Source organism: Planococcus citri, chromosome 3 (genome assembly GCF_950023065.1).
Source record: "Planococcus citri chromosome 3, ihPlaCitr1.1, whole genome shotgun sequence".
Lineage (NCBI taxonomy): Eukaryota > Metazoa > Arthropoda > Insecta > Hemiptera > Pseudococcidae > Planococcus > Planococcus citri.
In genome coordinates this window covers 14,302,346-14,327,777 of record NC_088679.1, presented here as the reverse complement: position 1 = coordinate 14,327,777, position 25,432 = coordinate 14,302,346, and the positions used below count along the sequence as shown (strand labels likewise).

At 34.7% G+C, this 25,432-nt stretch overlaps 1 protein-coding gene across 6 annotated transcripts in view; it reads right to left on the bottom strand.

Moving 5' to 3' along the window:
* LOC135841631 (uncharacterized) overlaps nt 1–25,432 on the bottom strand; it is a 147,368-nt gene that overhangs the window by 47,912 nt on the left and 74,024 nt on the right. For 3 of the 6 annotated variants that reach the window (XR_010557957.1, XM_065358680.1, XM_065358679.1), the window contains exon 2: nt 19,997–20,064. The gene's annotated coding sequence lies outside the window, so the exon portion shown is untranslated. Of the gene's footprint in view, nt 1–1,278; nt 1,472–6,901; nt 7,003–12,905; nt 13,113–19,996; nt 20,065–25,432 lie in introns of those variants that run through there. The other 3 variants (XM_065358683.1, XM_065358681.1, XM_065358682.1) reach the window with 3 other exon arrangements.

Here is a 25,432-nt window from a genome sequence, read left to right as displayed (position 1 = left end):
TTCAGAATTCCATTTTTTTAAAATCCAACTCGTACAAAACGAAAAAGCCAACTTTATTGATGCAGTAGGTAACCTACTCGTATACTAGTATACCTAGATAATTTCCAATAAACATTTCGACGTAGTTGTTTAAAAAATCATTACAATTCGATAATAATTTGACTTCATTCTCTGTGCGAAAAATCTGTCGTCAAGGGAAATGGCGCTGGATACGCAACGTCGCACTTATGAAATATTCAAGTAGGTCTCTTTCTTATTTTCAATATCTTTAAAAGCATCAGTCGCGAAATTCACAGGAAAAAACCATCGAAAAATCTACGTCACTGTACTCGTAAAATCATATTCTACGTACCGAGCACTGTCGCAGAAAGTTATTAGAAAAATATCCCATTATACGGCGATGCTTGAGAATCAACAGGTCTTATAACGTAAGATAATGTAAGTACTCGTACCTACTGAATTTTCATCATTTTTTTTTTTTTTTCAATAAAGTTCGACCTTTTGCGTGATTTTTACAATTAGGTAGGTACCTACTTATCTCAGTTTTGCCAAACAAGTCACTATGCCTTATCAAATTTCATAACATAATTTTTAATTTCGATCAAGGAATTACCAAACTATGTTTATCACATTTATCTCGTCTCGTCGACTCGTCGTTATTCTGACTGAAAAACTAATAAATTTAAGTACGAATGATACGAATATTTTTCTTTCATCGTTGGCGAAAAAAATATAAACATATAAAAGAAGAAAACTTTACAAGAGAGTAACATCACTATAATCCCTACGGTGTTTAGCGAGGAGTTTAATCATATACTAAATTGAAAATTAAAAAAAAAAAGTTACATCTCACGTCTTTTTCCATTGTTAGAAAAATGTCAAAATTTTCATTATACGTTTCTTGACTAGTTCCTTCGCCCTTTCCATCACGTACGAGGAAATATAAAAAATATCAACGGTAGGTGGATCCCATCAAAATTTATACAGAAACCAAAAAAAAAAATTGTTTTTCCATTTTAATTAAATAAAAAAAAAAAAAATGAAAATTACATCCCAGACGTCACCAGGGAACACGTAGCTTCCTATAGCTTATCTTTTGATAAAATATCGCCATATACACGAAGCGAAACCGTACAATTTTACGAGTAAATTTACGAGATGATTATAACCATCGCATCGCCACCTTCCAACTGACCATTGAAAAATTAATTCCATAAATTTAACCCGAAACGAGAAAATCGAAAAAAGTAAAAACTGAATTTCCATCTGAAATCTTACCTCAGCTCGTAAAAAAAATTAACTGCTTGGAAACTCGTAAATGAGAATTTGAGCGAAAAAATCTTAGCACGATTTATGCAAATTACCTCCGCGAACTAATACCTACCTTTCGCGATAAACAACCAAAAAAGAAAACTATCAATTTGAAAATTTCGCGGATCGTTTATATAAGACTGAATATTCACCTCTCTAGCTCTCCTGGTGTTGAATTAACGATATCATGATATGAAATGATGAATTATGTTGAATAGGAGCGCCATATCATTGCACGAATTGGAATTCACGCAATTATCAGCAAAAAGGGGAATATTTACAAACTTCTATGCAATGATCGAAATGATAAAGTAACAATTTTGCGGTAAATACATGCCTATTATGTTCCTCATTCACCTGAACGAATATTTCGTTCATAATAAACAACGTGCTAGGATGGAAAAGTGCCAGTAAGTTCCAGTGACAGACGATGAGACGTTAAAAAAACACATTTGTAAAAATGAAAAGATCTTTCCAACAATGTTGATAAATTAATAAAGACAATGAAATTAGCTCGCGAAGTAAGTATGCAAATTATTAAGTATTTTAATTTCAAGATTTTTCGACGGAGTTTTAATCGAATAAAATTGTAACAACGTGTAATTGAATTTCGCGTCGTAATAACAATTTATTTTTATGCGTTAGGTATTTTGCAAGAGTGTTTTGAAAAACGTAAGTGTAAGTGGATGAAAGACTTCGAATTTTAAAAGAACATTTTTTTTTTTTACCAAAACAAACGAAAAAAATTTAGAGCTAGTTGAGTTTTTATTGTTTTATACAAACACCTACTCATATGTACTCGTATCATTGTTATTCGATTACAAAAAAATCTCCATCAACTCCTCGGGAGAAATTTTTACGATTTGTTCAGCTCCTACGAGTAACTTGAAGAAAACGTGGCTTGAAAGGGAATCTTTACAACTAGTCAACTCCGATCAAGCTGAAATTTAGCTCTTTGAAAGAGCATGCCACCCAGAATTCAGAACCAAATTTTCAACTGCCAAAGTTGATTTTTCAATTTTTGGCAAATTTTTGAAAATAGCAGAAATAGCACAAGTAATGGTTATAATATGTAATTTCCTGAAAAAAAAGCAAAACTGGACTTCTCGCATTTTCCAGCCGATCTGGAGCCTTCAGCAAAATTTGACTTTTCTGCAGCAATTTTAAATCGCTCTAGAAGGCGTTTGTAACCTACTTCGAAGACTGAAAATTTAATTTTGTATCATAAAAGTTTAACATTTAGAATCGATTAGGGCCAGTGAATCGCAAATCCGAAAAGACGAATTGAAAAGCGTAAGTAAGTATTTTATTCACAAGTTGGAAAATCTCAAATTGAAAACAAAACCAAAATTTTCAATTTTTGCAACAATGAACAAATTACTCAAAACTTCGTCTAGGTACCTCCCAAGTCAACTCTCCTAATTGATTTCTACTGTGTTTCGTCAAAAATACACCGCCAGCAAAAATTTCAGCAGCTAAAATTCATTTTTCGATTTCAAGCCAATCTTAAAAAAATTAAATTTGGTTATTTCTCACCAAAATTGGCATAAAAAGTGTACTTAAAGGTTTGTATCCTGTTTTAGACCATCCGACCCAGAGTCGAGTGTTGATGGTATAAATATCAAATCCTTCTGGAGTCTTCAGCAGATTTTTAAAAAAACACACTTCCAGTGGGACGAAAATAAAATTTACCACCTATAAATTCGGATTTACCCTCTTCATGGCGTTTTCAATACTTGGTTTAGGTACCTATGTACTTATTTACGAAATACATATTTTTGTGCCAATGCTGGTCCCAATTTAAAATCAAAATGTGGTGGAAAATTGATGGTGTTAAGTCAACCGTCAACCTACTGTCCAACGTTCAAATTTTTTCTGGATGGCTGGACCTGACACCAAACCTTCCTAAAGTCTTAAAAATGGGAAGTATCAAAGTCACCTAAAGAATAATTCATCTCATCTGCAATCACGTGTGTCAAACTGAAGAGTGGCCAGATGTCTGGACTCAGCTGACTTAGGTACATCACTTGAATGCAAAAAAGGCTCACCAGAGAACTGTGAGAATTATCACACCATCACTGATCTCACACATGAGCAAGGTGTTTCTGAAGATCATCTATGATTGTTTGTATCTACTCATGCAGACATAAGTCGCAAATCCCTCAAGAACAGACAGGATCATATAACTAAAATGTCTATGGATGTTCTAGCAGTGATTATGCTGTATGGACTACAAAAAAGGATTCAATTGTGTTCAGTGGCAGAAGTTATGGCGGAACTCGCTGGAGATGGGTGCTCCAAAGCATATAGTGTCATATAACAGTGTGTGAGAAGGGGTCATTTAGTTTCCAGGCTAACATGATAACATCAGAAAAATTTCACCCAGAAAAAGGAGTTTTCCAAGGTTGCATATTGTCTCCTCTCCTCTTCTATTCAATATTCTATGGAGCATATGTATGTACATCATCTGGGAAACTCTGCAAAACATTATAGATGGCTTAGATAGAGCTGATGAATGGCGATGAAGTGTCCCAATATGTGGCTGATGGATCACCAACCTCCAGTATGCTGGTGACAGGACTTTGGGGGCCTACGTGTGGAGTAGGGTGGTCCTTGTATACATGGTCAAAAATTTTTTTGCAATTTTTTTTGATTCCTTCCCCCAAAGTTGTTCCCTTCTATGAGAAAATAAATCCCTAAAAGTTTTAGTGGAGTAGGTGAATATTAACCCGTGCCACAGAGCGAGTGAAATTGAATAACTGATAGACAGCGTAGTCACTGTATTACCCCCTGGACACACATAGTCCATAGTTTTGTATTCAGCTGGATGCAGTAAAAAAAAAAATTGACGAGCAGGGGTCTCCTTAGGCACCCAAATAAAGATCCTGGTGTATAATCGGCATCAGAAAATATATTGAGGTATTTGAGGAACAATTTCTAAAAAATGCTCAAAATCAACATGAAAAAATTCCAAAATTTTGTTGGGCCGCTGCACTTTTAAATTAAGTGGTGTATTTCTGCATGTTGAAAAAAAACCAGCTGCAAAATATGCTACGAGAATGTTTTGTAGCATATTTATTCGTGTACTTGCTGAAAAATGCGCGTAAATGTGGTATTTTACTCATGTGTTTTACCTTGGTAAGTATATAAATATTTATTCTCTTGATATCATCTGCCCCAATGGTTAGGGTATGTGAGTTCTGGCTCCCTGATCTGGAGACTGGAGTTCAATCCCTGGCTGAGCCAAAAAAATTTTCAGGAACTAACAGCAATGGCAGATTTTTACACTTTACAATTACCCTATTGACAAAATTATGCTGAAAAGAATGCATAACAGTGCGTGATTTTGGACTGGTGTAAAAGCGTGCATTATCGCGTTAAAAATGTACGTTTTCTCATGCTAAACAGAAGCAATCTAGCAACCAAGTATTTTCTAAAATGCACCAGTGAGTAACAATTTTTCCAAGTCCAAAAATTGATAACATTCATGCAAAAATAACCTCTAATCTACATACAGTGGAGTCTCCGTAACTCAAACTCCGTTAACTCGAAAACTCCGATAACTCGAAGCAAAGTCTGTTTCCCTTCAACTCTCCATAAGACTCAATGTAAAATTCACTTCTTTACCCCGAAGTAAAAAGTCCAAAAACTCCGATAACTCAAAGTAAAATTTTTGAAAAAGACAAGAAAAACCTCTGTAAGTTGAACGTTGCCAACGTTTTGCCTCTATAACTCAAATTTCTAGTTGAAAACACTTGTAAATTCAAATCTCATTGATACAAAATACTTTTACATTCACATATCGGTCATCTTCAATCATAGATATGAACCCTAAACTGGATCGGCTGCTTACATTTAAAATGTACAGGAAAAAGTGAAGCCAAAAAATCAGCCAATCGCAAATCGTGTATTTCTCCGGAGGTGAATGCAAAGATATCTACGGAGGGTGTGGCTTATCTCCGGAGGTGAATAGAATTTTTGCTTCACGAGCTTCCGATACAGTTTAGGGTTCATATCTATGTCTTCAATGGTACCTATTGTACAATCTCATTCCATACTCCATACTTAATCTTTTCGACCCGGTATAATACGTGTTTCCATTCCATTCTGGTAAAAAAAAAACACTCATCTAATTCAAAACTTCGCTAACTCAAAATATACCAAAATTAACCTCCATAACTTGAACTCCGATAACTCGAAGTCAACTCCTTCTCCCTTCAGCTTTGAGTTATCGAGACTCCACTGTATTAAGCTGCGAGGTGGCCGAGTGAGTTAAGTGGCTGCTCATCGCAGGAACCTGGGATCAATCCCCTCACACGCCGGAAATTTTCAATTTTTTTTCAACTTTTTTGAAAAAATTATCTATAGAATGTCTTAAAATTCACAATTAATCAGTAGATATAGGTATTGCCAGTGAGTTTGAGCAATTTTTCTGCGTAAATTTCCGCACTTTTTGTACATACTTTTGGTTTACTTTTAAGCATGCCATTCACAGGCTGAATAGCATGCAATTTTTTGAAAAAGTCCAAATTCACGCATGCGTGTGATATGCAAAAAAGCATGCATTTCAGCATGTTGTACGCACAATTTTTGTCAATAGGGTAGGGGCAGAAAAACCAAATACGCGCTGATTAATGGGCAGATATGTATTGGCGTGAAGAGCTGGAATTCCTGCCTGCGTTTTCTATGTCAAGTAAGGGTAGATTTTCACCCAACTGGGATACATATTTTTTAGCAGATTTTTCTTTCAGTGCGCTAATCCGCCTTCTGAACAGCGCCTTTTCATGCATATATTCAGAATACATCAATAAACCAGCTGGTTTTGGCGTCTTTTTCAGCATACAGGCAGATTTCCCCCCAATGGGGGTGGTGCTGTAAGCGGCTGCTGCGAGTCCCGTGGACAGCATAAAGAACTAACCCCTTCAAACTGGGAGAATTTGGTGTGAGCAAATGACTACCTTTCTGCAGAGTGTAAGGAACCAGAGCAGTAGGCTGATTGTTTACCCAGTGGACTGACTCCATTTGCAAAGCAATACCTTGTAGCTTTGCCAAATCAAATGCTCAAGAAGTGCATAGGACAGGGAGCAATGGTGCACATTTACCCGCAGGGGCAGGATTATTTAACTGTAATGCTCATGATATGGTCCCCCGCACAGGGACATTATAATGATGATGATGATGATTATGATATTTTCTATTATTATCATGGCAAAATGTAGTACTTGGATGTACCTAGGTAGTTTTTTTTTTTTTGTAGAACTTAAGTACCTACCAACGTGATGGAGAAATATCGTTTTACGTTTTTTCGTTCAATTTTTGTTACTTGAGAAGGTGGCAACACTGGTTTTTACAAAACTATTTCTCCAAAAATGGGCCTAAAAATGGCAAAAGTTCCAACTTTGTGTACCTTTTGCAGTTCTCAAACCGGTTCTGTTAGCATTATCCGATACTTCTAACGTAGTCTTTATATTTTGAGCTTTGCAACAATTCTCAAAACACAAAACACTTCCTTCTTCCTCAGTTCCTCCTCACTTCATTGAAAACTTATTCAACATTGCGAAAAAAAAATCAGAATCAGATTACATCATACCTGTTCATTGCCAATTTCCACAATCCACATCGGTAATATCAAGTTCATTAATATCTCGAGTTTTCCAATAAATTCGTCACGCACCATCTCTTGGCATGGCTCTTTAAAAAAAACATCAGCTGATAAATAGCACATTATCTCGACACTTTCGTCTATATATAAATACGCTCGTTAATTTATTAAACACGCTGTGATAATAGAATGTTCAATTATATTACACAGGTACTTAGTAAAATGTATAACCTTCTGGCGTATCGCAAAACCAATCAGTTACGGTTATTGGATAAATTGGAATTTTAAACGCCGAAGGGAAATTTTGAATGGTTGAAACGAGCATCGAGCCCTTTGAAAAAAGCAACCTGTCACCTTGTACCCAATTTCGCGTTCACCTCGTACAAATTAAACAAGATAAGATTGCCGAGCTCGTAAATTCATTCTCAATAATACGGCTAGACTCTGCGGGTGAAATTTTCTCAACGAATTTCGATCTTAATGGCAACTTTCGTCCGCAAATGTCGTTAAGTTCTATACTGCTGGAATATGCCTGGAGAAAGTTTACCATTATGGGGTGGTGTAGGACAGTAGTGGTACCAGGACACACATACATCCAGTATAGGATACGTTCTAGCCAATCATTTTCAAAGATATATTACAAAGTCCTACATACCCACTTCCTACGAGTTCAAGCCACACGTCGCGTCGAGTATACTTATCGTATCTACTTATTTGTGTAAGTAGAATAGTTGGATAAGAACTTTATTTCAAAAGCTGGCCAACAACACGAGCATCAGAGCTACACTTTATTTAGCAACTAAGTATAACGAAATAGTCTCAAACTGTAAACTTTGATTAATAGAACCGCGAATGATTTTAAATTCGTCCAACTTTAACGTATAATTTATTCGAGTACGCTTATGTACGTGACTTGATCGTAAAATCCAAACATCACGAATTGTTCGTTTAATTTAACAATACACACGAACATTGAAATTCCACCAATTGCAATTCGATGAGGTGGAAAAAAGATTAAAAATTTTACTCCTGTAGGTAATTTAACATATTTGGCACGAAACGAGCCTAAAATTTTATAGATGCTTTTTATAAGCACAATACATATCCGAGAGTAGGTAACCGATATTTTCGAAGAATGTGTAACGCTATTTTTAGAGTATAGGTAGGTACCTAGACCTGCGTTTCAATTTTCTTTAATTCTGTCTTCGTTTCGTTTTAGTATTTCAAACTTTCTTTCTATGTTTTTTTTTTCCTGGAAAACTTGGAGCCTCATTTTGAAATGGTTTACTTAATGATATTTTCGCACTCATACCAAAGATTTTGTGATGCAGATACCAACAGTTTTTCTATATTAAACGTAAAATTTATTCGCAGCTTTACCGATGCTTTTAACTAATGTATAGGCTTATTATACCTACTAAGTACCTCAGATAAGTTTTCTGCTGATAGAAGTGATCCCTTGTTTTTGCGAAAAAGAAAGAGCAACAAGGAGTGCTATCCTACCTAATAGGTTCTCCGCGGCCTCTTACAAAGTTCTACAAATGTATCAAGTTACATGTTAGATACAATTTTCAGAATCAGCATTTTTGAAATTTCCTGTTTTTCTGTTGAACTAATTCGGCTATTGGGAGTGATAAAATTTGAACTTTCAAAATGAAGACCACTCTAATACACACATGGTTAGGCAAACTCTTTTAGAAAATGAGCAAGTTTTTACTCGATTCAACACTTTTTGAAAGAGTTGAAACTCAACTCTTTGGAAACTCTTGTGAATCTTCTAAAAGAAGAATCGAACTCTGATTCGATGACTCTTTTTTGAGGAGCTGGATTTTTTTCTCAACTTTTTGCTCAATTTTTTTTTTCATATTTTTGACAATTTCAATAGTAAATAAAAGAAAAATCTGCGTTAATCAACATTTTCAATTTGGTGCTTAGGATTTAGAGAAGGGGTAGTGACGTTCGTTGGTCGTGTAGGTGGAAAGCTGCGTAGTCTGTTGCGTTGGATGTTGGATGAAGCATTGACAATTGATTTCTATATGTTTGAATACTTACTTCAAAATCTTCCAGTGCATGCAAATGTTTACCTTTATTTTCCACATGGAGGATTTTCAAGTCGAAGTATGCCGAAACATCGAAAAATATCGTTTCTAAAACTGGGAAAATATTTTGGAATGCAGTGTTGCAAATTTTTTGGTCATTATAGTGTGATGAGCAGGACTGCCCTGACCGCCTATACGTGGTCTTAACGTAATTTCTCCTCAAGGTAGTTTTATGATCTTGCCGACCTTAGGCAAGATTATGCGAATCTTACTGTAGGGGCGCGCTCAAGGCTATCGTGCGACAATTATTCTGTCGAAGCAGAGGTTCAGCTCCAGCTTCGTATTGCTAGAAAAATCAGTCTTTCAAGTACTTAGTCCGCGGTAGTTTCTCTTAAGCCTCTAACCAGCTAAATAGGTGACCAGGGAGCCCTACCTAGGCTCTCTGGAAACCACACATTCGTTGTACCCATCCGTAGATGGTAATTTTCGTTCTTATAACATGTCTCGTCGTTAATTTCCTGCGTACGGACATGGTACTATTTTAAATAACGCGATCTTTGTTAATTTCCCGCATAAGATAGTGGTACTTTTTTAGTCACTGGCCAGATTTATCCGGAAATCTGAGCCTTTGTCTCTACAAAAATGGAACTCCGACCCAGACCTGCCGAAGAGACTATTATTGGGGTTGCCAGGGAGAGGCAGGCAATGTGAACAGACTAAACAGAATTGTACTCAGACCAACCTAGGTAATCGTGTATCCTTTTATTCAGGGTTATGTGCACCCTTAATTTATCTAATTACGTTAATAATATATCTTACGTAATTGTATTAATTGGTAGATGACGATGTGTTAATCATCTATCAATTGATCTATTTTTACCTTAGAAGCTGTTTTATTTCGCTTATATGTGTACTTTAATTTATCCCCCTAAACCAATCTTCTGAGCCTAGCTCGCGTGTGTTGTAATCTTGCCGCCTAATCTTGGCCGGTTAGGCTGATGCCATCGAATCTCATGGCAACACAGAATAATTTACGTTTTGACCCTTTGTAAATTATTTGGTATAATCTGCTCATCTATGTATATATTTCTTGATTAAAATAATTGTACATAAATGCTCCTTGCGTTATCATTTCATAATCTAAAAGGTAACAAAAGGATTGTTCTAAGTGAATAGTGTGGTTTGATTGACTAAAGTCTCTTCATCTTGAGCTAAGCAGGCGTCTAAGAAATATTTCTATCTTAACGAGTATTTCTTAGAATTAGCCTAACACAAAACTATAGGAATCTCTCTCATATGCAGTCATTATCATTATCCCTCTTTATCGCTGTCACTCTCACTCTCACTATTACAATAGCAAATTTCAAAAAATCGAAAAAAATAGACGAAAACTTATGAAATTTTTTCGATTTTTTTGAAGTGGGTACATATTGATGGTCAAAAAATTGGCACCACTGCCTTCCAAAATGTTTCTCTAGTTTTAGAAATAATATCTTCTGATGTTTTGGCTTAATTAATGCGAAATATTTGTAAAGGAAAAATTTTCAAATTACCTATTCAAAAATAAGCAAATTGAAAATTTTCAATCACTCAGTAGAATCCTAAAAGTGGTCTTGGATTTTGATGAGAAATTGACTTGGTCGGCGCAGAATCTCAGATATTTTCGTTTGGGACTGCATCATTTTTTCCAAAACAGGTTGCGTAAGGGGTTGAGAGCGAGAAAACCACTATTTATATTCGAAAATTAATGCTCTTTGAAGACTCATATCTCCTCTTCAGGGGTACTTCCGGGGCTAACATTCTTTCTGAGTGATTTCTTGCTCAAAATGAAGTTCTCCATAGAATTTGTTCAGAATCATCCGGCATTTTTATTTTTTTTGCGATCCATCCATAATGGTAATGTTCATGGAAATGCATCCTAAGGTAACTAAATTTATATTTCAATCACTTTTATTAATAATTTTTGAAACCTGCTTTTGGAAATTGGGTAATTTCTATTTTTTTTTGTTTTTTTGAAAACAGATGTCTTCAATCAATTTTTCAAGATTTGTTCATTTGAAATGTAAATTTTTCTAGAAAACGTACTTACCTACTAAAAATATCCTTTTTTGTTAAAAATTTCCAACAATTATTTTTTCTAATTACATATTGCAAAATTCCAAAATGAAAATTTTCGAAATCGGAATCTCCTTCCCCTCCCCAAACAGTGGCAAACCGCGGAGTGGTTTATCGGGGAGAGGGAAAGAGGGAGGGTTAGCAAAAACTGTTGATTCATTTTACCAAAAATTTCCAACTTCACCCACTAAAATTTTACAGTTTGGGATAATGTAAAATACATAATGTAGATATTTTTAATTTTTGACTGTTGATTTTGGAAATAAGAAACGAATTGACCCAAGCAAAGTGAGGGTAAAAATCATGGAAAATTCCTTTTTAAAAAAATAAACAAATTAGCCAACTTTGGTTGGCTTCAAAATTTTAGAATTTGAATGAATTTTACAATTTTGAAATAGAAAAACAAACAAGCTTTTGAGCGAAGCGAGGGAAAATGCGTTCGAAAATGCCTAGTTTGAGGTGTAAAAAACGGAGTTTTTGATGTGAAGAAATTATTGAGCCTGCATCTTATTCTTCCTTCAAAACTTAGAAATTTGAATGACGGTCTCATTCCTTAGAAATAATTTTGATTTTGAAACAGAAAATTGCACAGGTTTAAGCAAAACGAAGGCAAAAGTTTCTGAATACCTATTCGTATTCCGAAATGTAAAAAAACGATATTTTTCACGAGAGGATTTAATTTTCATGCCTTCAATATTTTTCAAATCCGAATGACAGTTTTTTTTTTTTAGAAATTTCAATTCTGAATCAGAAAAGCAAACTGACTCGAGTGAAGCGAGGGCAGAAGTTTTCAAAAATTTTTATGACTCAAAACATTACGTACTTACCTATTTCTTAAAAGAGAGAAGTCAGTTTTTTTCATCCTTGGAATTTTTAAAACTTCAAATTCATGTTCTTGGATTTTCTTATTTTTAACATTTTGATAAATTTTTTGGATTCAGTTAATTTTCAAACTTCCTTCAAAATGTCTGCATAATTTTTCGTAATTTTGTCAAAATCACGAAATTTGCTAATTTTTAGCTTCAATTTTTCAAAAGTTTCCAAAAATTTTACTACAGTCATCAAAATTATAAAATTTGTTCCTTTGGAGGTCAATTTTCAAATTTAAAAAAAAAATTTCACTCAAGTCGTCAGTTGAAAATTTTTAAGCAGTTCTATACACTTGACAACTCTTGATGATTTATTGTACCTTTGTCAGGTTGGTTTTCATTTACTATCCTTCTACCAAAAAATACAAAGCCGAACTTTTCCAATTTTCCAGATGCCCAGGGGGGGGGCAAGTTGCCTATCAGAAAAAGGGAATGAACAATGTTGCTTTTGTAGTACATATTTTTTCTTCGTGAATTCGAAAAAAAAGGAGAAAGAAATTGGAAAAATGACCTCGTGATGAAATTACTTTGCATATTTTTATCAAATTGGCTTTTTGTTTCCATCTGCATATTTAAATATAGGTACATAGCTTTGGAATGAACATATTATTTGTTTCGAGGATTTTCTCAATTTCCAAATTTGGCAATGAGTTAATTTCATAGGAATAAGATTGGTAATTAGGGACTTATCTCGTTAAAATATTGAGTTCGATGATCAGAAATCATAATTAAGATGCGATAGTCACAAATCATTCAAACAAGTAGGTACCTACCTATATTACTTGTAAGAAAATCACGTCGAGTTTTTTTTTCGAAAATACTTTGGTAAATAAACACCACGCCCAAAATTCACTGATTTCTGATCAGTTGACCTCAAAACTCGACCTCATTTTGTATCGTAATTAAACCGAGTAGTACAAGTAATAAGTCATATACTAGCTTTTAAAAAATTTATCATCTAAAAATTACCGAGGTGCGATGCGATGGCGATGAAATAACCACGTCGTCGTTGTATTCAATATAAACACACCATACATACGCTTAAATTTCCACAGCAACACTGACCAATTAATTACCTATACGATGGTATAGGTACGATAAGACTATACAGCTCGAACTCAGGCTCATAACCACATTGACCCTTGATAATAATGTAAACGTACATACCTACCTTACAAATTCACAAAACTGTAAATTTTCCTCGAGCACTAAAAAAAAAAAAAAAAATACGTGCAACACCTCGCGCGATGAATTCATCTCACATGCACAGAGAGAAAATTCTCGTCGACAATTTGAAAATTAGAAAACATCTCTCGAAGGAAAAATAAATACGTTATTTTTGATTATGTGCGAGAAACATTTCATAATATGTACGAGTAGGTACGTATTTATTTTCTTCGTCAAAAATTTAGATTAATGAGGTTTTTAACATCACGCTACACTGTGTAGCTTGGCGAGTTCGGAAATTAGAATTATTTTCATCGAAATACAATTTTATATACCGACGTGTTGAGCTCTCACAACGATAAAAACCACGGCAAACAGGCTGAGTGGCGGGGAAAACCGAGCCAGCGACGAATTTACATTGTAAATGTGTCGCAGTTTAACCGAGCTCTCGTCGTCGGTAAACTTATCAAGAATTCACGCAGGAGGAGAGTTTTTCTGTTGGTAATACTTACGTAGATATCTACTCGTACCTACCTAGATATTTCAAAATAAAAATAATGGTGGATTTGTGTTTCCACGTTGTATATACCAGTTAACAGATTATATTTAAATCGATGTCATCCTAAAAGTTACCACCTTTTTCGTAAACATTTTAAATTATTCAAAAGAACCCTTTTCAAAAAGCTGTTTCAGGAAGAAACGCGAAGCTTGGATATTTCGCCAAATGAATTAGTATTAAAAAGTGTAATAAAAAGTACGTTCTAGAAATGATGAATTTCAATCGAGAATTTTGAAGTCATTATTGAAATTCGTCCTATCCTTGTAAGTTTTTTATATTTGCTTTTTTAATAATCAATTTATTAAAAAATTTTCGATTATCAATACATTGCAATATGAACGCAATTCATGATTTTCAGGAGGTTGGTTGGTGATCCCTAAAGTTATTAAAGCAAAAATTCTATTTTTTTTTTTTTTTTTTTTTAAATTGAAGTGTTTAACTATTGCAGGGCTTAGAGCTAAGCTTTGTATTGAAAGAGTGATATTGGTAATGATCGGGGAATGGAGAGGTAGATGAGAAAGACTATCTGGTGGGTTTATAATAATACTTTCTACCTATGAATTTTCTGATAAATATTCCTAAGGGATTATTTTCGTGCACCATGCTAACTCAATAGGTGCTTGTACTGATCGTTGCGAATACCCTTTTTACACATACAATTTCTTATTATCGTGTGGAAATAAAACACGAGACAATTGTTTTACTAACTGTATTATTAAATATAAAACAATTGCGTACTTGTATTAATTATGGGGTTCGAAGTCATAATTAATTTAAAATAGGTATGATTAACCTAATGCTACACTAAACTAGTAGTTAAGCAAATTTTGTAGTTATTTCTCGAAAAGTTAGTTAAAACTTAGAAAAGATTAAGCATATCAAATAAAGGGGATGATCCATTTTACCTTAATTTGATCGGGCGAACGCAACCCGGACAGGATTTAGGATACATCTCCTGCCTCAACACTGTACACGTTCCCTGCTCGTCGGGGTGCTACTAATACTAAGCACGTCGCAGGGTATTGGTGGTAGATACACTTTGCCAGGGGTCGAATTCCTCAAGATCCGGATCGAATGAGGTATTCTCCAAAATTCCATTAATCAATCGACATAATGTGATTAATGTTAAAATACAAAACATATTAACCTCGCAGTGGGTTACATCAAAAAGCTAGTGGATTAGATCCTTAGTGGATTAATCGGTGATAATTTACTGAGGGTAGGAACCAAACATCAAATTAGCACTCGCGATTACCGAAACAAAGCACAGAACCATCCTTAAGGGGGCTCATACTTGATGATAGATTTTACGTTAACATTACACTTTTTTGGAAAATATTCTAAGTCCATCCTGTGAAGCAGACTGTCAGAGATTCGTTCTACGAACACATTTTTATACCAAAATTGAGAAGAAGGAATATGGTCTGTGCGATGGGTTATATAGTCAAAAGTTCAAGGGTATGTATCCAAGCTTGGAGCGACCTACGCTCGGACATATTCGTACACGTTACCTTGGGCTTCAGAAATGTAGGAGAAGTACGTTAAACTTCTTCGAAAGAGGGGTTACGATATAACTTCCGACGAGAGGTTATTGTCCTACCTCTCTACGGAGTTAAGGCATATCTGCTCCTTACAGTATCAAAAAAATAAGCTGAAATTTGACATTTCAGTTTTTTCAAAAGCCCAATGAACCGGAGGTCAGACAACAATTTTCAATTTGGTTATTTAGGGGATTATAAATGAAGCTCAGAGTAGGTACTGAACTACTCGAGCTCAAATTCGAAATCAACGCTACTAAAAACGTAACAGAACCAATACGTCACGTGATATTTTTTTAGACAATTTGTTGTAAAAAATGATGGCTATTGCGGTAGGCCCAACTTTGGATAAAAAGGTCGGGGGGGGGGTCAAAAATGTTGATAGTCCTCGACGTTTTGAGCTCAAACTAGACGATTCCTGGTGTGTCAGTTTTTATATTATCTAATTTGAGCTCAAAACGTCGAGAACTATCAAAATTTTTGACCCCCAACCTTTTTATCCAAAGTTGGGCCTACCGCAATAGCCATCTCACAAAAATTTGGCTAAAAAGAAAAGCAAACGAGCCCCAGCAAAGGAGGTGCAAAAGCTCTCGAAAATTAGTATTCTGAGAAGCTTAGAAACAATGGAAATTGAATGATTTTTTTTTTTGAAAAACAAAAATTTAAAAAAAAGCAAAATGAGATGCAAAAGCTTTCAAAACTTCATGTTTTGAGCAGTAAAAAAAATTCTTTATGGAGGGAGGAGTTTATTTGTCTGATTCAAACTTCAAACGATTTCTTGAATTCGACCAACAAGTTTCCTACATGGAAAAAGAAGAGCAAGCACCTAGCTAGAGCGAAGCGAAGGCAAAAGCTCTCAAAAATGTGTAGTTCACGTTCTAAAAAAGTTGACAAATGAGGCCTTTTCTACCAAATTTGTTCAAAATACCAGAAAAACGAGAAATGAATTTGAGAATTCGAAGTCCGATTGAAAACAAAAACAGGTCTTTTTGATGAAAAGGGATAAAAAGCAGGACACTGCAGCACTAATTGCAGGACTCATTGGAAAAAAGCAGGATTTTTCGCAGTACCATTAGACACCTTGTAATGAAAGTAATAGGTACTTTTTGTCAACTTCAGTCAAAAAGCGAGATTTGTGGACAATTTTTGGAAGAATGTGTGACTTCTTGGAATTTTTTGCCAAAAAAAAAAACTTTTAGCCATTTTATCAATGTAGGTAAACTACCAGTCATGGATCACTTTTTTAAAATTAATCGCCAAGCCATTATTTATGACCCAATTTTGATATTTAAAAAAACAAAAAAATAATCCAGTCGGGGGGCCCGCATAAGGATCACTTGCACCCCCCTGCCGATTCTCCAAAACAACTTTTTTCTTAAAGGGGAAGTCCTAAGGAACATTTCTAGCCCTTGTCCTCAAAAAAAAAGTGGGCCTACTTACAAAATGGCGGCCATTTTGATTAACAGGTCAGCCGAAGTCGCAGGTTTTGCGTTCCAACATAGGACTTTCACGGAATTTTTTAAACTGTACAAAGGTAGATCGGAAGAGCAGGTAAAAATTCATCACCTGTCAAAATTTCAAGTGCTAAAGTGCCTTTTTCGATTTTTGGTGAATTTTTAAAAATCAAATTTTGGCCAAAATGTGAGAAAAAAATCAAAATTTTACCAAATTGACCTAGAAATCTGAAACTTGGGATATATCCTATTTTCGACCTGTCAAATCGATTGGAAACTGTTTCAAACCGTTTTGAGCAGTTCATGGAGCCTCCAGCAGATTTTTGAAACTCGAAATTCTCACAAAATTTCATCAAATGGAGTTGGAAAGCCGAAATTCTTTCTGCAAACTAATTTCAATACGCTATGAAGTCGACTGCAGGTGATTTTCAAGTCGTTTTGGAGCCTCCAGCATTTTTTTGAAAATTACTGGAGCCTCCAGCAGATTTTTGAAACTTGAAATTTCCCCAAAATTTCATCAAATGGGGTTAGCCAGCTGAAATCAACTCTGCACATCAATTTCAATACGCTATGAAGTTGACTGCAGGCGATTTTCAAGTCGTTTTGGAGCCTCCAGCAAATGTTTGAAAATTACTGGAGCCTCCAGTAGATTTTTGAAGCTTGAAATATCCCCAAAATTTCATCAAATGTGGTTAGCAAACCGAAATTTACTCTGCAAACTAATTTCGATACAATATGAAGTCGATTGCATGGTGGTTTCAAGTGGTTTTGAAACTTCCAGCTACTTTTTCGAAATTTCAATTCTACTAAAAACGCGATGAAACTTTTACTTGAACTCGCCTGAAGTCGTCTTCAGAAGGTGTTAAAATTGATGCGCAGAGTTAATTTCAGCTGGCTAACCCCATTTGATTAAATTTTGGGGAAATTTCAAGTTTCAAAAATCTGCTGGAGGCTCCAAAACGACTTGAAAATCACTTGCAGTCGACTTCTTAGCGTATTGAAATTAGTTTGCAGAATGAATTTCGGCTTTCCAACTCCATTTGATGAAATTTTGTGAGAATTTCAAGTTTCAAAAATCTGCTGGAGGCTCCAGTAATTTTCAAAAAATCGCTGGAAGCTCCAAAACGGCTTAAAAATCACCTGCAGTCGACTTCATAGCGTATTGAAATTAGTTTGCAGAATGAATTTCGGCTTTCCAATTCCATTTGATGAAATTTTGTGAGAATTTCGGGGTTCAAAAATCTGCTGGAGGCTCCAGAACTGCTCAAAACGGTTTGAAACAGTTTCCAATCGATTTGGCAGGTCGAAAATAGGATATATCCCAAGTTTCAGAGTTCTAGGTCAATTTGGTAAAATTTTGATTCTTTTCTCACATTTTGGCCAAAATTTGATTTTTGAAAATTCACCAAAAATCGAAAAAGGCACTTCAGCACTTGAAATTTTGACAGGTGATGAATTTTTACCTGCTCTTTCGATCTACCTTTGTACAGTTTAAAAAATTCCGTGAAAGTCCTATGTTGGAACGCAAAACCTGCGATTTCGGCTAACCTGTTAATCAAAATGGCCGCCATTTTGTAAGTAGGGCCACTTTTTTTTTGAGGACAAGGGCTAGAAATGTTCCTTAGGACTTCCCCTTTAAGAAAAAAGTTGTTTTGGAGAATCGGCAGAGTGGTGCAGGTGATCCTTATGCGGGCCCTCCGACTATTTCACTTCAAGGTGTTCAGTTTTGAAAAAAAGTAATTTTTATTTCCCTAATTCCTATTTGAAATAAGGTCTTAAAAAAGGCAGTTTTTGTAGAAGTACCAATTACAGATCATGCAAATATGAATGGAAGCGTTTAATTTTTTTCACTCCGAGACCAGTTATACCTAGTACCCTGAGAACCACATTAGAAAATTTTCATCATCAAAGTTCACAAATATTGAAGTTGAAAAACTACCAGTTGTGGACTGGTCCGCAATTGGTAGGTACCTGACAACCCTTTAAAAATTAAAAAATTCATAGAAAAACAAATTAGCTACCAATTGCGGATCAAACCAATTGCGGACCAAAACTGAATTTCACAATTTGAATGTTTATTCGCCAGAACATGAAAATATTATGTGGTATGCAACATGAATACATTATCAATTTTGAAAACATTACAGCAATTTCATGTTTGAACATTGTCATTCTACCAAAAAGTGCCTAACATAAACCTAAAATCCACAAAAAAGTTTGAACATGCAAAAAAGTAGTTCTTGGTCCTTAGCTTCACACATACTTGGAAGCCAAATGTTCGTCGAATATACTCTTCGGATCGATGTAATTGGATTAATCCAAAACCCTTGTACAAATTTAACAAAATTTTTGCTGTAAAAATTTTTATTTTCAGTTTCTGATCACAATTGATGAAAAGCGAGAATTTTTGTCAAAAACTCAGACCTTTCACAATTTTAGCAAAAAGCACAATCGGAGTTGATGAATTATTACAAGTTGTAAAAGTTACAAGAATTTGTTATGATTTTTTTTTTTTCAATTTTTTAAAAGTCATACAAAAGTAGTTCAATTCTCTTACAATAACAATATTTCATTCATCAAGACGTACAAATTTGGTATTAGAATGACCTAAGTAAATCTTTTAGGGTAAAAAAAATCAATCGAGCATTAACATCTATAAACTTAATCCAAACAACGACGTTGTATCCACCCTATAATCCGACTTTGGAAAGATTTTAAAAACAGCTTGACTCTAATCCTTTAAACTCTCCGTATAACTTGGTTAAATACCGTAGATAAACGAATCTCGATACATAGGTACGCGTAAACTTTTCGAAAATGGGCTAATTTTCTCCCTACCAAACTCACTCACTCACTCTGTATTATACTTATTCGATCAGCCAAATTTCTTAGACAAACGAACTACACGTTAGTGTAAAAGATGTAGTAGAATCACCAAAACATGTATCTATATTTTTTCCCTTCGAAATGACAAATACATGTAGGTAATTCAATTTCACTCTTGGTTTCGTTCTCTAGAGTACAATAAAGTTCTTCGAGGCGCAATAATGGTTCGAATTTAGACCCATTTTTGTACACGAAAGACGCGATGAGACGAAGCAGAGGGATAATTCGATTAACGAGACCCACGAGTCGGCTATCGATGGCCTTTGCTTATGAATTATTATGAATATTAATTGTTATTTAAATGAAGTAGAAATAGCATGGAACTATATGTATACATTATTAATATCAAACGAGGGGCGTATTATTTATTTAAGCAAATAAAAAAAAAGTAATATATTTTTTCGCCGATTGGTTCGTGATAAATAATAATTCGAAATACGAGTATGTATTACTCACCTTGAGAAAAATTCTTTCAATAGACTTTCACTAATAACCTCATCATTTGTGTGCTGCCTGTTGCAGGGCTGAAATTAAAAACCAAAAAAAAAGTTATTAATATACATGCAATACTTTTTAATAGCTACAGAAAAAGTAATAAATTATTCACTGAAAGTGGAGGAATAGAGCGGGAAAATAACGTAAAAAAGCGAGGGCGAAAAGGAAAAAATTGGCACATCAATTTTATCTTCGGGAATGTGTTCAGATAGACCCCCTGAACAACCAAAAAAAACCGACCCTCCTACCCCTGGAGATAATTTTTTTAGGGTGCTAAAACTGGTTGCGATTCACGTTTTTTGCGTTTTACTCCGTAAATATCAGTTTTACGATAAAAAGTACCATGACAAAAAATATTCCCCTTCAAATTCTCGATAATTTGATACTACTCTCGATACCCATCCCTCAAGGAGGGTGCCTAAAAAAAGGGGCGGAAAGAGTAGGATTTTCAAAAAAATGTAAGTCCAGTAAATTAATCAAAATTACCACTTAATATTATTCGTTTTCGCTCAATTTTTTTTTAACAAAGTCTACACACCCAACTACTAATCAAACCACCATTGATTGGTCTTCAACCCTCCCCGTGGGTTGGTGGGGGGTGCTTGATTTTTCAAGTAACACACAACTGAATCATGTATTCGAAAAACGAATCGGGACGTGCGATATATCGAAGAGTATGTTTTCGGGGTCGCTGAGTACGAATATGAACTTATTTTTTGGGTGCAGCCCCTCGAAGTCCCTTTGTGCCCCAAAAAGGGGGTCAAAATTTCGAAAAATCGCGTTAAGTCGAGTGATATATCGAATAATGTGTTTTCAAAGTCGCTGAGTACGAATATGGTATTATTTTTTGCCCCCAACCCCGCAAAGCTCCAGACTGCCCCAAAAAAGTCCAAAATTTTGAAAATTTTTGAAAAGTTGAGTGACATATCGAATTGTATGTTTTCAAAGTCGCTGAGTACGAATATGAACTGTTTTTCTGCTAACGATTCCTCAAAACTCCCTTACGCTCCCCTAAATAGGATAAAATTTTGAAAAGTTGCCAGAAATCGTGTAATATTATGTCGAATATTATATTTTCAAGATCGTTGAAAACAAGACCATGGCTCATTTTCAATATATCGCTCATTTTACTCTTTACCCTTCCCACCAATTAGTGATGTTAAAATGCGCGCATATTCATTTGCCTGCGCGCAAATTCCACAAATGGCGTTATTTGCTTCTATTTGTGATTTTCAACATGAAAAGTTGTCTAAAAAACGAAAAAACACGAAAAATAGGGTAATAAAAGCAGGACAATTTCTCATATTTTATTTTAAAGGAAGGGGAGATGTTCAATATTATTACAATCGATTTTTTCACTATACCTACTCTAAAAAACATTTTCGATTTTTTTTTTCAATTCAAAATTTTAAAATGTTTAGATTTTTCCTCCCTAATTTATCATTACTAGGGTAAAAATTTTTATAAATTGAAATTTCCAAAATAAGGGAAGAATAAGTACGAAACTGAAAATTTTTTGATTCAAAATATGAAAATACGAGCCATTTTTTCAAAACTACCTCAATATTTTTCAGAAAGGGGAGGCCCCAAATTTTTGTTTTATGATTGAAAAATAGTAAAAAAGACAAAGCAAGACAATTTCTCGAATTTTATTTGAATGGAAGGGGGAGGGGTTCAATATTACCTATTTTTTCACTACCTACTTCAAAAAGCATTTCGATTTCATTTCCAATCAAAATTTTCAGATGCTTTGATGTCTCCCCCCCCCCTCCCCCTGAAATTTATCATCACTTGGTAGAAAATTTTTAGACATTCATATTTTAAACAAAAAAGAAGAAGAAGAAGACGACGACGAAGAAGAAGAAATAATAAATGAAAATAGCAAAAAATTTTAGTTATAATATGAAAAGACAAGCCATTTTCTCCCAAAAATACTTCAATTTTTTCAGAAGGAAGTCTCATAAAGTTTTGTTTTATGATTTAAAAATAGAGCAAGTGAGTAGGCTGCAAATTCGATAATTATATTACTCGACTAATCGCGATTTTTCGAAATTTTGACCCCCTTTTTGGGGCACAAAGGGGCTTTGAGGGGCTGGACCCAAAAAATAAGTTCATATTCGTACTCAGCGACCTCGAAAACATACCATTCGATATATCACTCGACTTTTCGCGATTTTTCAAAATTTTGACCCCCTTTTTGGGACACAGAGGGGCTTTGAAGGGTTAGACCCAGAAAATAAGTTCAATTCGTATTCAGCGACCTCGAAAACATACTCTTCGATATATCGCACGTCCCGATTCGTTTTTCGAATACATGATTCAGTTGTGTGTTACTTGAAAAATCAAGCACCCCCCCCCCCCCCACCAACCCCCGGGGAGGGTTGAAGACCAATCAACAGTGGTTTGATTAGTAGTTGGGTGTGTAGACTTTGTTAAAAAAAAAATTGAGCGAAAACGAATAATATTAAGTGGTAATTTTGATTAATTTACTGAACTTACATTTTTTTGAAAATCCTACTCTTTCCGCCCCTTTTTTTAGGCACCCTTCTTGAGGGATGGGTATCGAGAGTAGTATCAAATTATCGAGAATTTGAAGGGGAATATTTTTTGTCATGGTACTTTTTATCGTAAAACTGATATTTACGGAGTAAAACGCAAAAAACGTGAATCGCAACCGGTTTTAGCCCCCTAAAAAAAATAGCTCCAGGGGAAAGAGGGTCGGTTTTTTTTGGTAGTTCAGGGGGTCTATCTGAACACATTCCCGAAGAAAAAATTGATGTGCCAATTTTTTCTTTTTTAAAACTGCTATTTGCCCGGTCTAGAAGTAAAATGATATGAAAAGAAATCCAAAATCCAAAAATTAAAAAAACATCTATCGATTCTTCTCTAAACCTTCCCACACATCTTGATAAGTACTGAAATAGGCATTCCAATCTTGAAAAAATTCCTTGGTCTAGTAATTTATTAAAAAGGGTTATACATTTGACATAAAGTTAATAATAACACGACTCAAGACATACCACCTGGTGCATGACACGACTTGATTCAACTTTCAAACATCTAGATAGGTACTCGAATCCCGAAAGACATTCGAATTTAATTTACATCCCTGTTCGCAGTCCCCATGTGTACCCAAATTATTCGACCATCGTTGAAAAAAAAATTCACTTCTTTCAAAAGCATTAATTAAATTTGCTCGTTTTTTTTCGTATTTTTCTCCAACATCTTCCTACACATCCTTAAATTTTCTTTATCTGTTTTGCTCGAAGAAATTGTCCTTTTTTAATTCTTTGTAAAATTAGTTTAATTCGAATAAAGTAAATTTTTAAACAGAAAAATACTTACGACTACGCGACAGGGTCGAAGCATTTTAAACTCGGTAGATCGAATAAATTTTCTCGATGTAGGGTGTTTCAAAATAGAAGTTATTAACGCGATGCAGGGTTGAAAATTAAATAAGCTTATTTTATTCGAGTTTTACGAAGAACCAGTCTTCGCAATGTTGAATGGAATGTAAACAATTTGCTACCTACAATTTTGAAAGTGCAAAAAAACTGAAAACAACTTCTTAGAAAATTTCAAACCGTACAATACTGAAATTAAATTTCTCAGTGCGATCTTTTTCGAACCACCCTGTACACAAACTCGGACATTTCCCAAAACGTGAAAATTTACCAAATCACCGCGCGATGCTTTCGAACAATATGAAATTTACGTTGAAAAATTCTTGTGTTTTGTAAATTAAAATACTTCACCAGAAAGTATAAAAACTATCAAAGTCGTTATAATTTATCAAGCTTAGTTTCTCAAGAGGGAAAAAAGCGTGGAAAAAAATTACAAACAACTTGTTGATTTTGAAACGACAACGACAATGAAATCTTATTAATTCTTCAAGGCGTGTATTTAGACAAACGTTGTACCCGGTTGATTTTGTTTTTACGAGTCGAGATTTACTTTAATCGCTCGTTTACAAGAAAATTATTCCTACGTAGGAGGAGACTTTTTTTCCGGCTCGGTATTTTTATGCGAATTCACAAAGGCAGATATGTATTATACCTTGTTATATTTACGTAGATTTTCTCACAGCAGCGCGTATAGAAATACATTGAACGTGTTCGTAAATTTACGTATTATACAGCGTACCTAATATGACAGGTACAAACAATTACCACGCGCCGCCATAATTCTAAGTTTAAAAGCTCGAACACCGAATTGTTAAATTGTTTTCTCGCAGACGTCGCGAACTTTTCGTGTGTATAATCTTTAACATAGGGTAGACGAGACGAGCAACTATAAAACCTGCTTTTATGCGTATACAAAGTGAACAAAATTTCATTATTTAAATGCACGTAGGTACAAACTATACCATACGGGTACACGTTTTAATTTATTTTACCTCTTTTTACCCAGATTACTGTCAAATTTTCTACTTGGGATTTGTTTTTCTTTTGCACCTAATCAGTTTCCCACGCGAATCTCGTTAGCATATAGTTTCCTCCTTCATTCCCTCTTAAGATGATGTAGACGTCTAGCTACATATAAAGATAGGTAACAAATGTAGGTATCTTGGGTGATGGCGGGTTTGATGGCTGTATGACCCCTCTTCCCTCTCCCCCATCCTCAGCAGAATTAAGTTGCAATTTTTAATTTTTTTTGTGAATTTTTGAAAAATAAGAACTCGATCTCGAATGATCGAAAATTTCAAATGGGAAATACTTATTTAATGAAATTGATTATTAAAAAACAGCTACTCCGCAGCTCTGTTCTGGAGTTTTCCAGTAGCATTTGTACTTCATCTTTCTCCAGTTTTTCGAATTTTGGTCTAAAAAAAATACCAAAAATATAACTTTTCAAAGAATGAGAAAGCGATTTAAATTCATTTTAGTGTAGAATTATCGAAAAGTCTTCAGAGTCAGCTTCATCAAATTATAGAATTAAAAAATTCAAAATTTGAATCAAATCAAATTTTGATTTAAAATTGAAATTAAGTTTTTTTAAAATTATAGAATTAAGTAAAATTTTTGGTTTTTGTTTTTCCTCTTTCAATTTCAGTTTGAGAATATGAGAACAGATCAACTGCAGTTTTTAATGATTTTTGATAAAAATTAGTTGGGGGGGGGGGTGAGCATGTCTTGGTGGGGTAAGTAAGCATATCAATAATACAGTAGCAAAGGTAAAGTCAGCATCTATGGCTCTTGAAGTTATCATGACTTCATGAGGAATACATACCGAATTACGGATATAGTAATAAATTTAGGTGTATAATGTACAGATGTTTGATTGTGGCTTACTTTGGATATTGTGCATCAGGTGCCTCAAAAAATTTGCTGAAAAAGGGATGCAAAACAAAATGTTATCTGCTCAGAGAGGCCTAGCGCTTAAAATAGCCACGGCTTA